Genomic DNA, 18,712 nt, shown 5'->3' with positions numbered 1-18,712 from the left:
GTGCTCTAATGCAGCTTTGATCAGAATCGTATGTGACTGAGTAACTAGCTCATGGCAGTGTTTAATGTCCGTCCCGTGCCTAGGACATAGTAGTGCTCCATGAGTGTTTGTTCAGGGAACGAAGGAACAGTTACTTCCAAAGATTGGGGGATGCACTTAATGGTGAGAGGCCAATGCTACCTATTTAAATACAACCTTTAGAAGACACTTCATGAGAGAGAGCCTAGTGTACCGGAAATGCTGATTTGGACCCCGAGATCCGGTTACAGGCTGGCTTCCAAGTTGTGCAACACCAGCAAGTTGCTTGAGTTCACGGAACTTGTCTTTCCATAGAGAAAAAGGAGACTGCAAAGATCTCAGACTCACGGGGTTGTTGTGAAGAGGAAATGAAACAATGTAGGTGGAAGAAAACTTAGTAATTGGGAGGCACAATATATATAATATAATCTTGTTCAAAAATGTGTATCTTATTGTGTGCCTTTTGTTTTCAAAGTATATGTGCTATTTGAGGTGCAGAAGATGATGATGTATAACTGTTTAACAGAGTCTTACTTTTATAGAAAGCAAGATTGAATGAAAAAGCAATTCTTTGTCTCTGCTGAGACAAAAAAAAAAAAAGCACAATTTGGCTGAAGCTAGAGCAAGGAAGATTGAGGTAGAGCAAAAAACAAATTATATATATATATGTGTGTGTGTATATATATATATTTGACATGACTGTTCTAGAGCCTGGGGTAGGTGACAAAGAAGCCTACTGGCTTTCTTCACTTCCAGGAGTCCTGCGAGGGTGCAGGAGAATTAACCAGAGGTCTTCTCAGCGGCCTCTTTACCCTCAGGCTCTCGCAGAAAAGGGCTGGCTATTTGCCCTGCTGGTGGCCAGAGCTGGTTCCTTAGTTCAAGCCTCCCTCCTTCCTGGTTCACTGTTCTGATGCACCAACTCCCTCGTCTCCAAGGACCAGTATAATTAAACTGCTCCGTGTTTGATGCAGGGCAGACATCAGACCTCTCTACTCTGTAGAGAAGTGTACAAATGGTTCATGGCTTTAAAAGTTTCTAAAACTCAATTTTTGGCCTCTTCCTGCTTGAGCCAGGGAGTAGCCTAGGTTCTGTCCAGCCAGCTTTTGGAGAACAGAGGCAGAGTAGCCCCTAAGGTGTGCTCATCTCCTGGCCCACCCCATGGAGGACAGACAGACAGGCAGGCACGCAGGCATGTGGGCACGTAGGCACCTGTCATTTCAGCTTATTTGCATCTTCAAAAAACAGCTGAGAGGAATGTTAAAATTAGAGTGCACTAAAGGCAGCTGAAGTTGAGGAAATTAGTTGAATGCTTCCCCGGTAATTGTCGGTGAGGATGTGAAGGGCTTGCTGTACCTGAGAGAAGCTGATAATAAACAACTCAGGGAGCCAGAAATAAACACCCAGCTCTTCTCTTTCTTCTGTCTCCCAGAGGCACCTGTGCAGGTCTGCATCTTTCTTTTCCCCACTCTTTTTTCATTTTTTCCGCGAAGACATAAGCCAAAGTGACCACGACACCCACCAGCCTCTGACATAAGGGAGACCTGGGCTGGCAATAGATCTGGTGGTGTTTACTGATTGTCCGAGCCTGGGAGGCTCCAATCTGGGCTGGAGGAGCCATATGTGGGCCCCTTCAGAGGGTAAGATATGCACATGGGTCAAGACAGAAAGTGATCAGAGAGGCTTCCTGCTGGTGATGTCCTCCTAACGGGGCCTGGAAGGGGGAAGATGGTTTGGGCATCATGGCCTTGAGCATTTCATAGGGTGAACCAACGAGTGGCTTGGTTTGGATGGATCCTAGGTTGCATAAAATAGAAATAAGGCTAGAATGAAAGAGGAAAATTAAGACCTGGGGGCCTTGAATGCCTGGCTAAGTCATGATAAGGATTTATTGCTGGGCAGTGGGGAAGTATTGAAGAATTCTGAGCACGAGTGACCGATGTAGGGCTAGCCTTCTGGAAGGATTCCATGGTGGCAGGGTCTGGGGTGGGTTTGAAGAGAAAATGCAGGGAGGAAAGGGGTGATGGCAGCCTGACATGGGACGTGGGGCCGGACACTGGGTATCCTGTCCAGGGCGGGCAGTCCTGGCTGCTACCAGAATGTTCGGCCGCCTCCAGAAGCTGGAGTATCCCAGCTGCCCATAGTGTAAAGTGTCTGCCTCTTAGCCAGTTCTCCAAGCCCCCCACAGTCATTTCCAACCAACCGTCTGCTTCTTCCCTCTGTGCTTGTGTCTCAGCAATATAATTCCCTCAACCCACGTCACTTCAGGGCCAGCATGAACTTTCTCACCTCTGTGCTCTGAGCTACCTGCAACTCCAGCCTTCTGTCCCACCCCAGGTCTGTGATCCATGATGATCCCATCTTTGAACACTAAGACAGATGAGTAGAGACACCCAGCAACCCCAAGGGATGAGATCTTGAATTCTGGTTCTGGAGTCCTCTGGGGAAGGGAATGTGGGACTGTGCATGTGTCTAGCATGGGAAGGGCACACTAGAAAGCCGAGCACATCCCCGTGGGGACAGAGCCTGAAGGGTGAGGCTTGTGTTTGCCTTGCCTTCTCCCCTCCCCTCCCCCATCCCAAATAGATTGTTCGTCGTGTTGTGCTGGCAGCAAGCACAGCTCAGCGCCGTTGGGTTCCAGCAGATGATAAAGTGACAGGAAGATTGTACCACGGTCTCCAAAAAGGCCCCCTGGGGATGATGTTGAGTGAGGGTGATTGATTTGGTTAGACTGTGATGTGTTATTTAGGGAGAAGACAGAGGCACAGGGAGATTGGAGGAAAAGAGAAGGGGAAGGGGGAAAAGAAGTAGAGAGGGAGGAGCCCCCTCTCCTCACGTGGCTGCAGGCTCCGGTGAGGTTGGGGTTCACTCACCCACGACTGATCAAGAGGGTGGGGATGAGGCCAACCAAGAGATGTTGGGGAAGCAGGGAGTACCTGGCTCCCTTCATGAGTGGTGGTAATTGTTCTGGGAAGTTCCAATGGAGGGAGCTCTCTCTCTGGAACTTGTTACCGAGGATTAATGCATTGAGCAGGGGTCAGGGGGGAGATCAAGGGCACTGAGAAGAGGCTGGCCTGGAGGGGCAGAGGTCTGGGCAGTATCCACGCTCTGTGGGCCAGGAAAGCAGGTGCCTGGCCCAGGGCAGCGCGTGCGGAGTGGGGAGCCGCGGTGGGAAACGGGATCAGGCCTTCCTGGAAGCCCTAGCCCTGTGATCTCAGGTGCACAGCCGCCTCTCCCTCCGGCTCCAAGAACCTGCTGGGAACCACTCCAGTCAGGATCCTGCCCGGAGGGAGGTAGGGGAGGGGAGAGAGAACAAATCGGCAGCTAAGAAGGGAAGGGGCGGGTGGCACCAGCACCCATGCTCTGTGTGGCTCCGGACCAGGGTTTTATTAGGGCCACTTCCCTCCCAGCCCGTGCCCGGGGAGCTGCTCTCTGGGGAGAGGCGGCTGATATAGGAGTCTTGCTCAGAGGACAGTGAAGGCAAACGAGTGTCCTGTTTTGTCCCCGCCGTGGGTCTGAAACAGAGGCTGTGTCTTAAGTCACCTGCGGAGAGACTCCCTGCCGAGGGGTGATGTGAGATCCTGGGAGGGGTGAGAGGGGGGTCCTGGGGACACTTCATGGGGTCCTTTCAGAATAGCCAGGCACACCTGGCTGTACGGACTGGGCCATAGGGATGGCAGAGGGTGGGACCAAATGGTCCCCTCTGGCAGAAGTGAGTGTCTTCTTGTCTCTGCTGGATTCTGAAATCGTCTGCGGGACAGCCTCAGCCCCTGGGGTCCCTCGGGTGAGGGGGAGGGAACAGTGCCCTTCTGAAAGGGGGACACTTTGGCTCCACAGACCTGCTCCTGGGCAGTAGTGATGACGGACAACAGTCAGGACCCGGAAGGCGTGGAGGTTACACTCATGACCCAGGGAGGCAGTGCACCACACTCCAAAGAGAAGATCTCGGGGGGTGAGAGGATGCATTGAGTGGGGGAAATGAAGGCAGTAAAGCAGGAGGGCCGACCCAGGTTGGGGATTTGGGGGGAAAGAGTTGAAAAAGAGAGATACCAAGAAGCAAAAAAAAGCCATCCCTTCTTCAAGATGCTTTAGAACCAGCTGCCAGCAAAGTGCTATAATAAATCCCTATCTGCTATGGCTGCAGATGTGAATGGTGCCCCCTAGAGTTGTGCAGTGCACAACTTGCATAACTGTATATTGCAACTCTGCTGCTGTTGAAGATTGTAGGACCTTGTAGAGACAGATTAGTAAACAGGGATTTTAGAACACTTTTCTCTGTGTGATGTGATATATGTTCCCCTTTACCATCTCCTCAAGAACCTTTAGGGGAAAAATTACACTGCTTTTTCACAGCGTTTGGAGTTAGATTTGTTTTCCTTTCTAATGTGGCGCTGTATGAAACCAGGCCCGAAGGCTGCAGCAGTATGGCTCAGATATATTTGGCTGACACTCATTTGCGCACACAGAGAGCAGGATGTGCGCTCCAGGACCGATGACAGCTTGGCCTCAATGTCACAGTAATCAGTCTCCGAAGTCCAAGGTCCCTCTTCCGTCAGGGAGGCAACAGGGCAAGGGGGAGCTTCTGGGTCTGCCTTACAAGATCTCTTATCCACCGTTTCATCGCGGAAATGAAATCATAGGAAACAGAAGTCACAGGGAGGCTCCCAGGCCCACAGGGAAGGCTGGTCCAACACTGGGCTGCCGATACCAGCCTAGAGAATCGGAATTACAGAGCCAAAGTGAGGGCGGCGGGCGGGGGGAGGTCTAGAAAGCAGAAACACTGCAAACCGGGTGGGCATGAGGTGCTTGAAGGATTCTGGAGCCGTCTGCCGATGCCTGTGGTGATCTTCTGAACAGTCCCAGCATGCACCCACGTGGGCCGGGTTCATTTAAAGAGGCTCTGCAGGGACAGACATGCAGAGGGGAGCAGCAGGGCTATGCGTGCCCCCTCACCCCCGCCGGGCCTGCCCTGCAGCCGCAGAACTCCTTGGAGAAACTCACAGAACTTCTGGGGTGGGGGTTGGAAGCGCTCTGGGAGTGGACATAAGGAGGAGAGGCAGGAGTGCTCAGAGCTGGTTGAGAGCACCAATCTGCTGGAGGCTGGCCCAACTTGTAGTCCCTGAGGCCCTACGACCCCCCACCCCCCGGCCTCCTGTTCCCTTGCATGAGGCGAGGAAGAGGGGGCACTGGGGAAGGGGTCAGAACTATGAATCTCACCAGCTGGCTAAGCGGGATTATTGTCGCATAATAAATCCAGGGCCAGGCATGTTTATGAGGCTCTCAGAAGCTGCAGGAACAATATCATTTAGAAAACATTTATGCTTACAAGGCGAAGGCAATCCTTCCCCCCCACTTTATTTATGAGGCATGCCGGGTAATTAAGTGGGAGCTGAGAAGGGAGGAGGTTGGGAGAAGATCACCCCTAAATAATCCTGCCTGGTGAAGCTACCATCTGGGCTGTTGTGCCAGAGCCATGGTTCCCAGGTGGCCAGATAGTTTATGGGCAGTGCGAGGATCTGAGGGCTAAGGAAGGAACAGCCACGAAATGTCAGTGGATCTACACCGGCGTGATCTGAGCTCCTGGAAGGCAGGGACCTTGCCTTATTCATTAAGAGATCCCTGGCACCCAGCACAGTGCCTGGCATATGATAGCTGCTGAATGCATACTGTTGAATAAGTTCACTCACCCATTGATTCAAAACAATTTAGTGAGCGTTACCATGTGCCAGATACTGTACTCTCCATACACAGCTTTGTACCAATGAAAAACAACAGATAAAGCCACTGCCTCCATGGAGCTTACAGTCCAGCAGAGGAATCAGGCATTGAGGAAATGGCTCAAATGATCATTTCACTGTGGTTGACTCGCCTTTTCCCCACCAACTATAGTTAAGGAAAAGGGCAGGGACGGGGGTCAGGGAATGAAAAATTAGAGGTCATTAGGCATAGTGCCTTGCAAGGCCCAGTTATTACCAAGGAGCTTGAGAACTAGCTGAAGGTCAGAACAAAGGAACATTCTTCTAGCATAAAAATGTTCAAAAGTTTTGTTGGCAAAGGGCTGTGACTTGTGTGTAGACCCAGAGAAGGCCCCTAGCTGGTTAACCCTCACAGGACTTGATCTCTGACATGCCTGCATGATTGCTTGTTTCTATGTCTCAGAGTGACCAAGGAAAGGGTACCAGAGGGGACAGCCTGTTGTGACCCAGAGTCATCAACCGGGGGGGTGTTTCTGTTCCCAACCCCCACCTTACAACTCAAAATTTCTTCCCCCTCCGCCCCCCACTGCACCTGCAACAGAAACTAGCGAGCGAGTCTTCACCTGGGACCTAAAGATTCCCGGCGTCAGAAAGGGCATTGCCACCAGGGGCTGAAGCCACATCACTGGGTGATCCAGTCTTTTGGTTTTCAGGATGGCACTCCAGTCTTGGTCCATTGAGCTGACCCAGAAGTATTCTTGTATATTTCAAAATGCATTTCTCCATATGTAAAGAACATTTAACTCTGTGAGCACCCACTAGCTCTGTGAAGTGTGCACCCACAGTAAACACTGTTCACCTACTCAACAGTGTGTACTTGGGAGTGCAGGCATGCATCTTCACACGCGCATGCACGTGTTGGTCACCGTGGGCAAGAGCCAGTGATTAGAACGCAGAGCCTTGTCCTGTGTGAGTGACTTGAGGACCAGGGTACTTTCCTCCAAGACGGCCTTCCCGTCCTGTGTGCGCTTCCAGAGCTCAAGTCTGTTCCTCCTCCCTTGGACCTGGCTGGACTCACTGACTTCCTTGAGCAATAGAACAGAGCACACACAATCTCAGGGCCCCAGCTAAGTCAGAGAAGCCTTGCAGCCCTCCGCCGCGCCTCTTTGAATGCTCACGTTTTCTTTTTTAATGTTTTATTTATTTCTGAGAGAGAGAGAGACAGTGTGAACAGGGGAGGATCAGAGAGAGAGAGAGAGACACAGAATCTGAAGCAGGCGCCAGGCTCTGAGCTGGCTGTCAGCACAGAGCCCGACACGGGGCTCAAACCCATGAACCACAAGATCATGACCTGAGCTGAAGTCGACACTCAACCGACTGAGCCACCCAGGCGCCCCATGAACGCTCGCTTTTGAACCTCCCCTCAGGAGGACCAGGCTTGAAAGCCATGCTGTGAAAAGCCAAAGCCACGTGCAGAGGTCTCGGAGGATGAAACACAATACTCAGAGACAGAGGCCAGGTTGTGAGGAGGCACCAGCCATGGGAATGAGGAAGCCATCTTAGAAGTGGGTCCTGCGCCACGTGATACCCACAAGGTGTGGAATTCCAGAATTCCCAGCCTGTACAATTGCCAGGTTAAGTAAAATGGTTGTTTCCAGTCACTGTGTTTTAGGGCAATTTACTGTGCAGCAATAGAAAACAGGAAAGAGACCCACAAGTTAGGACACTGTTTCTTCTGGAGTCCTGACTCCTATGAGTGCTTAGCAAGCTCTGAGCAGACTCAGTTCTGCTTGAGACTCCTCTGTTGAGAAGCGATTTCACCAGAGCCTTTTCCAGTGCTGGAAGCCCAGGAGCCAAACTCCTCCAGCCAGTATTCTGCTGGCCCTGGCCATTAATGCTCGCCCACGCTCACCCGGAGCCTCCACTCCCGTGTCTCTGCAGCCAGCATGCCCAAAGCCCCAGACCCGGCTGCCCCGGCCCTTGGGTGCCTGCAGCCTTTGGTGCTGGAGTGAGCCCTGGAGGAGGGAAGGGGTCCTGTGAGTTCAGGATGGCGGGCTCAGTGCCACGTGGAAGGAGACTTCTGTGGAGGCAGCAGCGACGGGATGATGGGCCATCTCAGNGGCGCGGCGGGGGGGGGGGGGGGGGGGGGGGGGGGGGGGGGGGGGGGCTTTTAAAATCACTCAGTAAGTACGGCTTCAGAGAAAAGTGTGTCATAAGTAATACCAAATTGGGCTTTATGATTGAAGTAGAGTCTATCTTTAAGACTTAAAAAAGACATTTACTGCCAATTTCTGCTTAGTGCTTTACTTATGCTATTAAGCTTCCATTTCGTGCACAAATGAATTATGCAGAGAGCGGCGTGGCTTCATTTCAGCAGGCAAACAGTGGCCGGGCTAGTGCCTTCCTATTACTGTGGAGTCAGTCAGCAAAAGGGCGTTGGATGCTCTTCTGGCAGATTAACAAATTAGCTGTGCTACTATTATCTAACGTGTTGCCACACTGTCAGGGAGCCCCAAACTCCAGGATTTAGAGCCAGAGGGAGGGAGCTGGTGGCTCTGTGGGCCACCCCGGGCTCCTCAGCAGGCTCCCAGGGACTGTGCTATTTGTATTTGTGCAAGAAGCAGAGAGGAAGGGTCCCTCTTTCAGAAGCACCCTCATTTTCACGGTATCTGAGTAGCAGCCCATCGACTCCAAGTAGGAAGGGCAGGTTCCCACCAGAACCTCTGATTCCTTAAGGAACCACTTCAGGACGTGCCCCAGAGCCCAGGGGGCACGTCCGTCCCCTTCTCTGCCATCAGGGGTACTTTCACCATTACAAACCTAGACCTTCTACTTCCTTCATAAGTGACCAGCTTGTCCTCAGCTGTCAGGTGACATTGCAGGCTGGAAGAGCTGTTTGGTTTTTCACCCTTCTTGCTCATCAGTTCCCCTGGAAACTTCTTTGTCTTACGAGCTCGCGTGTTAGGAAAAGGTAGCTTTCTGATCCAGTTTCAGGGGCTCCAAGTATCTCCCCTCTGGGCCTCCCACACCGTCTGAGATTCTGTCATTTGAGAATTAGCACTCTCAGTGAAGGTATTGCATCTCCAGGAATCCTCTGTGAAATTGTAAATAACCCCAACTGTGGTACCATGGGAAGCCTTACTCGCCATTAATGTTCCTGTCCTTCTCATCAGCTGGGGCTCCCACTTGCTCACGGCCCCATAGAAACATCTCACTCATGCATCTCCTTGACTCACAGCATCCAAGCTGCTCTCTCAACCTTTACCAGCTTCGCCTTCTGTTTCCCAAACAGTACCGAATACTCCAGGCTTCTGATCTCATGATGCTCTTTCCCTACTCCCGGCTTTACCTCACATCTCTGATTACCCTTTGCCTTGTTTCTCAACCATGGTTCAGAATGGGTGCACTGCTCTAGGCCATCCTGGGAGACACAGCCAGCTGGTTACCTGGGAACGTGCACTCCTGAATGTTTCCCATGTTTGCCAGGCCCTTCACGGAGCAGGAGAGCCAATCCCTAAGGATCGATCGGTGAGGCTCTGTGGGGAGAGTGGAGGACTATGGGAAAGGCCCTGCTGAGCAAGAAGCCCTACCAGGCAGAGCTTCAGGGCTGTGTCAGGGGTCTCTCTGGGTGGGCTGGGCCGGGAGAGGAAGTGAAGGAGGAGAACTCAAAGGCAGGCTCCCCGTCTCTGTGGAGTTGCTGACAAGCAACCCATTTTATTATTCTCCTGGCTCGCAGCCCATGCTTCCTATTTATGTGTGAACCCCAGGACAGCCACAGAATCAGAGAGGGTTATAGTTGGAAGGCACATTTTTCTTGCTAGGGCCAGGGAGGTAAAGGGCTGTGACTAAGATCACAGAGCCATCGAGTGGCAAAGCTGGACTCTGTCATTAATGCCTTCCTGCTCGCTCTCCGGCTGCTGGCCTCCAGGACAGCATCATTTCCAAGGAGTAATATGTGCGGACAGGAGGCCCCAGTGGCTCTGAGACACAGCAGGGACTGCACAGGACAGTAACCTGGGCTGCCTACCCAGACCACGTCTGGATGGCAGAGGGACTGGACCCAGCCAGTGGCTATAAACCGGTTCACCTAACACTGGGGATGGGGACAGTTCCTCTCTTCTCTGTGTGACTTTTATCTTGCTCAGAACAATCCATGAAGCATTTCCAGCTAGGCAGCCCCTGGGAATCTGAGTTAGATTACGGGCATTTATCCATCAACCTAAATAATAAACATTTTGGGGGCATCAGCAATGTGCCTGGCTCTGTACTAGATATTGAGGATCTGACCGTGAACAAGACAGAAAAGGTGCCTTCCCTCAAAGACTATGCAGTGTGATAAAGGATTTAGGTAAATCAGATATTATGCAGACAAACTCATGCTAGGCTACAGAGAAGCTCAGAGTATCAGATATGAGAGAGTGACCCATACCACTTATTGTCCAAACCAAGATACCCAGGAGAATGTACTGTTAAGGATTACGTGAGGGCTGCATGTTCAAACCAGTACCATTCTGGGCACGCTGGGACATCTGGCCACCCTAGCTACAGAAATAAAGAGGAGGATTTTTAAAAGCAGTAAGACAAGGGGAGGAGATGAGGGAAGGCTTCCTGGAAGAGGGGACCAACATGCTGACTTGAAATAACTACTACAGTGAGGATTGCTGTAATACATATTGATAAGGAAATTGTGAGTATGTATCATGGATTCAGAATCTAGACTTATTCATCTTATCCGCTAGGCACGCACTTGGTTTTAATTTAGCCAACATCATTCCCTCTCCCAGGGCATCCCGTGCCCGCAATCAGATGATCTCTCACTAAGCATTCCCCACACCCATCCTCAGGAGGCAGAGTTACTTCCAGAAAGAGCTGGCACAGGCCCCAATTGCAGACCCTCCAGGGTGACTAGAATCTCCTTTTATCAAAGACCAGAAGTGGTCAGAACAAACCTCTTTTCCAAGTACCAGTGTCAATTGCTCACCGAGGTTTTTTACCCTTGGCCGAATCAATACTTGTCTATAATTTTTTTTTATAACATGACTTCTCACCTTTCTTTTTCTCTTTCTTGTCTAGCTTTTATGTTTCTTGTCCCCAAGAAATTTCCCAGGTGTTTTCCCCACTGTCGTCCCCTGTCGCTCATGTTCTGATCCATTGCCAAGTTAACATCCTCCAAACCCACACTGACATCCTCCACCCATGAGACATCTTCATCCTTAGCAAAACAAGAAGAACATGGAAATACCGATGGGGAGCAAAGGGTCCATTTGCTGAAGTGACCTGCTAGGTTTCAAACAGAATTATTGATCAGTTAAGCTCCTCCCAGAAGAAGCATAACCGGCTAGGGAGCTGGTGGTCACAGCTACACGGTAACGAAGAGCTGAAATGAGAGATGCCACAGGGGGTTAGTATCTGGTGGAGAAAGCCAGCGGCCGGTGGAGGTGAGTGACGAGGGGATAATTACAGCAGCCAAGAGCTCCCCTTGCACTGTGTAAGCTCTGCCAGAGCCGTAATGCCTCATCCCTGCAGACTTGTTAGATATGTGAGCTCTAGGGTGTTGGTAAGAGTGAGAAATAAGCCATCTCAACCCATGTAACTGTCTCACCAAACCTAAGACCATTTTACCTTTCCCGTGTATAATTAGTCTTGCCCCGACAGCTTTATAAATAAGTGACATAGGGCCCCACCACATCTCATGGTTAAGTTCCTTCACACAGTTGAAATGAGGAAGAGATAAACAGTAAAGTGTTGGTAAAGTAGAATTTGCTCTCAGGGGCAGCTTTTTAATTCAAGCATGTCAGTGGGGAGGGGGGTGGGGAGACAGAACTGGATCAAGGGGAGACAGAGAAAACATGGATGAAGGGGCTCCGGAATACCACGGGACATCTTTCCCATATGTCATTAAACTCAGAAGGCGGGCAGAGTGCAAGCCAACCCTTAGGGAGACCCTGAAAGCCCCCCCTCCCACCACCGAAGAGGACATTCTAAGCACAAAAAGGTTTTCAGAGGCCTTCACATCTCGGAGTTGTCTGTTGTAGGAGCCTGCGGCATGGAGGTCCATGTACTCACAGTTAGGAATGGAAATTGAAGGTGAAAGAGGAAAGTGGTGTGATTGATGGATTCTCTCTGGCCAGAGCAGTTATCTTACGTGTGTTCAGTGTTGAGCAGCTGCAGACGGGCTGGGAAATCGCCATCCTCTGCCACCGTCCTCATGGCCAGAAGAGGCCTTTCTGGTGGGTGCCAGACTGAGGCACAGAGAACGTGGTGGGGCAGCAGGCCCAGAGTCAGGGGAAGGGAGAGAGGCCAGGCCAGGTCGGGGACAGTCCCTGTCTCTTCTCTCCTTCCCCATCCTCAGAAAGAGAGCTTAGTCACTAACACCACCCCTCTGGGACCATTGTCGCTGAGTTTTCTCTGGGATTGGCTGTGTTGAAGCCCTGTGTCTGTTTATAGTTTATATTCAATTATAAGAGTTCAGTTTTCTCAACTATTCCCTTTCAGTGTCCTAATAAAAGTACCTTTTACAGAGTATGAAGAAAAGGTATCCCTGATGAAATAAGCCGGGTTTTTAGTCCACCCACGGGGGAGTGTCCAAACAGGACCTACTCCCAGGAGAAGGACAGACAGGCCCCACACGTTTATGGCAGAAGCAGTTTAGCGTTGGTTCTGTCTCAAAAGTCCTGACACTTTTTAAATTTCCAGCACAGAGGAGGAGACCCTGACAGCCCTGACACCCTGGGGGGGGGGGGTGACTATCGGCCTGAGTCCCCAAGGCCGGGTGGCCCAGCCAGCCTGGAGCTTCAGCAGGGCCTGGCTGCCCGGTCCCTAAGCCGTCATCTGTGTCAAATAACCAGGGTCAAATGGGGGTGATTGTGGCCTGAAATATGAAGGATTTAAACAATTCCGACCATCATTTCTGGTTTATTACCCAGACTTGTGTTGTCTGTGGAAGGGTTGATGGCTTTGGTTTATGAGAGCCAGTGAAAGCGCGACAGATTCCTGGAGGCCCTNGGTACTCTTCCCTTGCCATGGCCATGAGCTGTTATGCGCTAGAAGACAGGTGTGTTCAAGGCAAACCCGCAGCAGAAGCAGAGGGAGGGGTTCTGACCCGGGAGCCCTCAGCCTACCTGAGTCATCTCTAGCACGTCAGAGCCAAGAGGATCCTTGGGAACCATCTAGTTGGGCAGTTTCTTTTTACAGCCGAGGGAGCTAAGATCCAGAGATGAACATTAGCAGCACAGGCCTCCTGTGACTTCCCCGTTCTCCCTGTCAGAAAAACGTGATCTCCCCCACAGCCTACCTACCCCCTCCACCCCCCGCCGAGAGCCGTACTCAGGATGTCACTCTTCATTCCTGCGCCTTGCACACGCCTGAAGAAGGCTGCGGTGCCCACCCGCTTTACCCTTTCCAGGCCGTGCCATGCTTTCCCTTGAGGACAAGGCGGGAGGGCCAGAGCAGTCACAGATGGGACGGTTGACTTCCCCGGCTGCCTCGCTAGTGATCCTCTGGCCCCTCATGTCACTGCTGAGGGAAGCGGAAATCCTGAGGGGTGGTGTGATCTGAATAGAATCTCACAGCCATCTAGAAAGACCCGGGTGGGAACCAGGCCTCCTCATTCCTGAGCCCTTGGTCCTTGGTCTTTCTCCTCCGGGGTCCCTGCTCCACTGTCTGCCGGGACCTCAGCTCCAGCCCTGTCTCATTTTCGCCTCACAGCAGCGAGACCTGAGCTCCCGGCTTCTGTGCACGGTGGTTGATGNCACCCAGGCCAGCAGAGGAAAGCCATAGTGAGGTCACTGCGCTCCTGGGGGATAAAGGGCAGCTGTGTCCACTCCTGCCAGGCCTCTGGCTCCAGGCCGACTCAGGCTGGGAGGCTCTGGCGAGCATTCTCTCCTGCTGAGAAATGAGCCTTCTCAGAACCTCAGGACGCCCACAGCCGTGGAGAAAGGGGGTGCACGCAGACCCACAGAGATGTGCACACATGTGCACGCGCGCACACACACACACACCCCCCTCTCACCAGTAGGAGCAACTACTGAAGAAAAAGCAAACCTGACCTAAAGCCCAACTCTGTCTCCAGAAGATTCCAGAAGTGCTTGGATTCACCAGAGTCAGTGTTCCAGGGTTTGCTGATCTCTAATCTCCTCAGTTTCCTCCTGTGGGGTTTGCTGAGCTAACCACTCACTGATCACCATCAGCTCTCCTTTCTCCCTTCTTGGACTATTTCATTCCCATCCAGAGACAGGGGAACATCTCACTCCAGAACCCTGCTGGCAAACACGGTGAGGTAGGATCCCATCCAGAGGCACGTGACCCGATATGGACCAGGGGCAGGCTCTTCTCACCAAAGCTAGAAATGGGGCCAAGAGAGGAACTAAGCTTCCCGGTGACCAGGACCACAGCATGCAAACATAAGTGCCCAGGGTCCGGGCAGCCACAATGTACAGTATTTATGGGGAGCCTGAGAAGCAGGTCCAAGCAGAGAGGCACAGAGCTGGGAGAGAGTGCCGGCAGCGCCCAGCCCCTTCCTGGCACCCAGCTGTATTCCCTTCCCTGGCTGCCACAGGCAGCCCCTCTGCCTAGTATTTCCCTTGTTTCCCTTAAGCCAGCTTGAGTTGCTTTCTGCTACTTGTAACCACTTAGTCCTCATCAGAAACTGATCAGTGATGGTTATATGCACATAAAGATAGATTTTACCTTTGACTTCTCTTTCCTCAAAGCCACTTAAGAATGTGGCTTTAAAAGGGTAGTGATGGGGCACCATCAATCAGTTGAGCATCCAACATCAGCTCAGGTCATGATCTCACGGTTTGTGAGTTCAAGCCATGTGTCGGGCTCTGTGCTGACAGCTCAGAGCCTGGAGCCTGCTTCCGATTCCGTGTCTTCCTGTCTCTCTACCCCTGCCCTGCTCGCTTTCCCTCTCTCTCTCTCTCTCTCTCTCTCTCTCTATCTCAAAATAAATAAAAAGACATTTAAAAAAAAGGATAGTGATACACACAACCCTGGAGCAATGGAAAAACTGTTGCTTAGGCCACTGTCTTCAAATATGAGGAAGAAGGTTGGTTGGGAGTTCCCTCTCTTCTCAGTGCCTGAAGCCATTTTGAGAACATGTGTGGCTTACTGGGAAGTGCATAGCCCTTTACAGCTCTGATATTTACCTTGGGCAAATAGCCTTTCAGAGGCTCAGAAACACTGAAATAATATTATTGTGAACAGTTGCATGTAGAGCACCAGGCACAAAGTTGAGGACTCAGTGATCAGTAGCTGTTACTATTAGGCACCTCCTTTGGTAACTAGCATCCCCAGAACTTCCCAGGAGACATCCCTGGATTTCCTTTAATACTTCCCAGCCTCGGATATAAGCAAAGAGACTCTTGTTAAGCAGAAGAGTACAGGAACTTTCTTTCCCATGGCTGGTATATCGCCCTCCTAGACTGAAAGTTCTGGAAGAGACTCTCCAGCCTTCAGAGGCCCCTACTGGCTCTGCCTGAACCACCTGAGAGCTTGGCAGCTCTCTCCTCCGTCTTTGGGCAACCACGTTTACTGGCCGTCGGCATTTTACCAGGTACTCCAGGAAGATATAAAAGCAAAAATAGAACACACGGTCCCTCCTGCCTTCAAGAAGCTTATAAAACATGGTATTTCTATAAAACAACAGAAACACATTTAATGCAGCAGAAATGAAACATCTGTATGCCATGACAGTGCTGAGAAGGGGGGCGAGCGAATTAACCAAGGTTTGAAGACCAGGGATTCAAGAGCTGGAGATGAGAGCGGGGGAAAAAACAGAAGTTCAGGACTTGTAAATCAGTTCTGCGAGAGAGGACACATTGAAGCAATGAGAAGCTTGGGACAGAAGGTGAGTGTGTCGCTGCTGATACAGGTTTTCAAATCACCTGAGTATTAGAACCACATGAAGAAATGAGCTCGTAGTATAGTGGTTTGCAAACGTGCCTGCATTTTGGAACCAGCTGGAAGGGTTAAAAATACTGAAGCATGTCCAGTCCCACTCCCAGAGAATCGGATTTCATTGTTCCAGGGTGCCACCTGGGAATCAGGATCTTTTAAAAGCTCCCGAGATGATTCTAATGTGCAGTCAGGTTTGGGGACCACTGCCTCCCAGGGTGAGGCAGCTGTTGTGCATTTTCTCTGTTAACACGGATGAGCTGGGTGTGAAAAGTTGGGAAGTTTGGAGTCAAGGACGAAGGAGATACTCTCCTAAGTGACCCATCCTCACTCTTCCCTGGAGTCTGATTCCACCCCTGTGAGTGACCTAAGCTCAGGCAGCCTTCCACCACCTCTGTCGGCACATTGCTCAGACCCCCCAGGCTTACGCTCCCCCGGTCAGTGCCTCAAGGAAAGTTTCCAGTGCCTGTGGCCTGATAGACCATTCATTGTGAGGAAAGGGAGGTCAGGCCCAGCTGAGTGGGTGGTGCGAGCCTCTGCCGGCTCTCAGCACAAAGAGAGTGTTGGTAATTGCACATTTCTGCAAAGTCCGGCTTGCCCTTTTTCCTCATAGATGCTGTTCCCACTGACCGATATCTTGGCACATGGCAAGAGATGGGGGCGGGCAAGAACCAGCAGCAGTGAGAGTCATTTCAAGCCCAGGAGAGCTCTGCAAATCTGTCTAACTCATTCCAATTTTGATGAGCAAACCCAGCGAGCTATAATCCTTGTACTTTGAGTCTACAGTTAGACTTGAGTTAATCTGTACTCAGCACCAGCTACGTGCAAAGCCCTCTGTGCTACAGTAAACTGAGGCTGGGGAGGTAGAGAGAACCCCCTGCACTGTGGAGGATACAGTTTGAAGAGGCTGATGGGCTCATGACTAGCCTGCACATGCACACACTTAACTGCGAGCTCTGTAGCCATTTTATATGACACGGCGGCATGGCCCGGTCACACCCTCTTGGACAGATATCAGAGGCTTTCCCCCACAAATTAATCGGGAGAACTCACTTTCTGTATCACTGGACATGTGGACATGTGACTCAGCAATAAGTGGCCATGTTTTCTGCTGGAGGACCAAGAAGCAGAGAATGATGAGTCTCACAGGATAACCAGGGATAACCGTCTCCCATCTGGCATCAGCACCAACCTGAGGTCCAGATACATCTCTGCCCTTGGGCTCTATAAGAAATTTGTAGATCCTTCCTTGTAATACTAACTTATCCTTTAAAAAGCTAAGTTGTCTTGAGTTCATTTCTATTATTTGGAAATAATAGAAACTTAAACTTATATAGTATGTACTATGTGTTAAACACTGTTCTAAGTACTCTACATATAATAACTCACTTAATTTTCATAACACCCTTCTGAGTTATGTACTGGTATGATCTCCAGTTTTTGGATGAGGAAAGTGAAGCACAAAGAGACTGAATTGCCTAACGTTTTGCAGGCCAAATTACATAAAATGGATTCACAGTCCTAATTTATTTACAACCCTCCTATGCAGACTTCAAGAGACAAGACACTGAGGTCACAGTTAATATCAACCTGAGGCCCGGGACAAGTTGTCTGAATGGTGACCCACGGTTTAGAAAGAGCACCAGCAGCCAGAGTGGGGCAGACAAGCTTCCTGGAGAGGCAGACCAGCAGGGAAAGCCCTTCCCATGGAGAGAACCACTGGCCAACGGAGTGGAGCTGGAAGTGAACCAGGCAGGGACCAGAGCAGCAAAGAGCCTGGCCTGAGTGGTCCAGAGACCATCAGCAGGGCCTGAAGTGGATGCCACTGAGGATGCCAGGCGTGGTGGAGACCCAGGGGGCTAGGGCTGGAGATGCTCTATGAGGTGTCATTCAGGAATGTCCTCCTCTGCTGGAAGAGCCGGCGGAGGCAGGCAGCCTGGTGGGAGGCTCTGCAGCCTCTCCAGTGAGTGGGAGGCCATGAGGGCCCAGACACGGGGGCAGCAAGAATGGAGCAGACCCCGATCCCTGGTTCAGTTTCACTTCCGGACAATCTCTGGTTTGCCTCGGAGTCTCAGAGACCATACTTTTGTTTCTTCCCTCTTTCTACCTAAAGCATCTGCGGTCCAAAGTAGGGCCCTCTCAGTCCGTTGGTCATGGGGAAGGAGCCGCTGCCGACGTGGGACTGGACTGAGTTCCAGTTACTAAGGTGAGGGGCAGCCCCACTCCCACAAGCTAGCCTGTCTGCAGCTTCTCGGCTCCGCTCAGATCGCATGGCCATGTTCCCAGCCTGCTTCCAGAAAAATATTCAGTCTGAGAAATACAGAAAGGAACAAAAACCCATGATACTTCAAAACCCCTTTCTGTGCTGTTTGCATAATGTGAACCTTCACGTGCACAGGAGGCAAAAGANAAAAAAGGGGGGGGGGGGGAGAGAAAAGATCCATGGCTGAGCCTAAAGCATTAAAGTAAAAAATGGATTTCAATAAAACATGATATAAAAACAAGAAATAACTGTAAATGGAATTGAAAGCAAATGACATAAAACTTCAGCACAAGGCTGCTCATTGCAATTCTGGAAACTTTCCTTCTCACAGCTGCACAGCCATCAGTATTCAGGGTACTTCTTCTTTCCATCTCTCTGAATTTATCACGTGAAGTGACGTATGATGGCTCTCAGGTCCCACACGGCTTCTGCAGAGGCCTCTGAGCTTCAGGGGACTGAAGCTGGACATGTGTCCAGTCTTCCGCCAGGAGAGTAAAGGGAAGGTCGGGACCAGCACCGAGGAAAGGACCCTTCCTGGCTCTCTTGTCCTCAATCTTCTGCTCCATCAGTGTAGGACCTCCTTGGGCCTCCTCTTCCAGGGGCCTCTTCCCGTATGCAAAACAGAAGCCAAGGTCTCAGCCCAGAGAAGACTCTTGTGGAGAGAGGGGAGCCTGAGGGATGTCCCATGAGGCATTAGCTCCATAGTCATTGGGTCGTGAGGACAGGCAGGGAGCATGTCCCTAAGTGGAATAAGACCCATAGGATCTCTAGAAGCAACGCGGGCCGTCGCCAACCAGGATGAGCTCTGCAGGAAATACAAAAATTGGAGGCCGTGGGACTG

This window comes from Crocuta crocuta, unplaced genomic scaffold, assembly GCF_008692635.1.
Source record: "Crocuta crocuta isolate KB4526 unplaced genomic scaffold, BGI_CrCroc_1.0 scaffold374, whole genome shotgun sequence".
In the NCBI taxonomy this organism is placed as follows: Eukaryota; Metazoa; Chordata; class Mammalia; order Carnivora; family Hyaenidae; genus Crocuta; species Crocuta crocuta.
The sequence above is the reverse complement of the archived record's forward strand: the minus strand, read 5'-3'. Positions refer to the sequence as shown.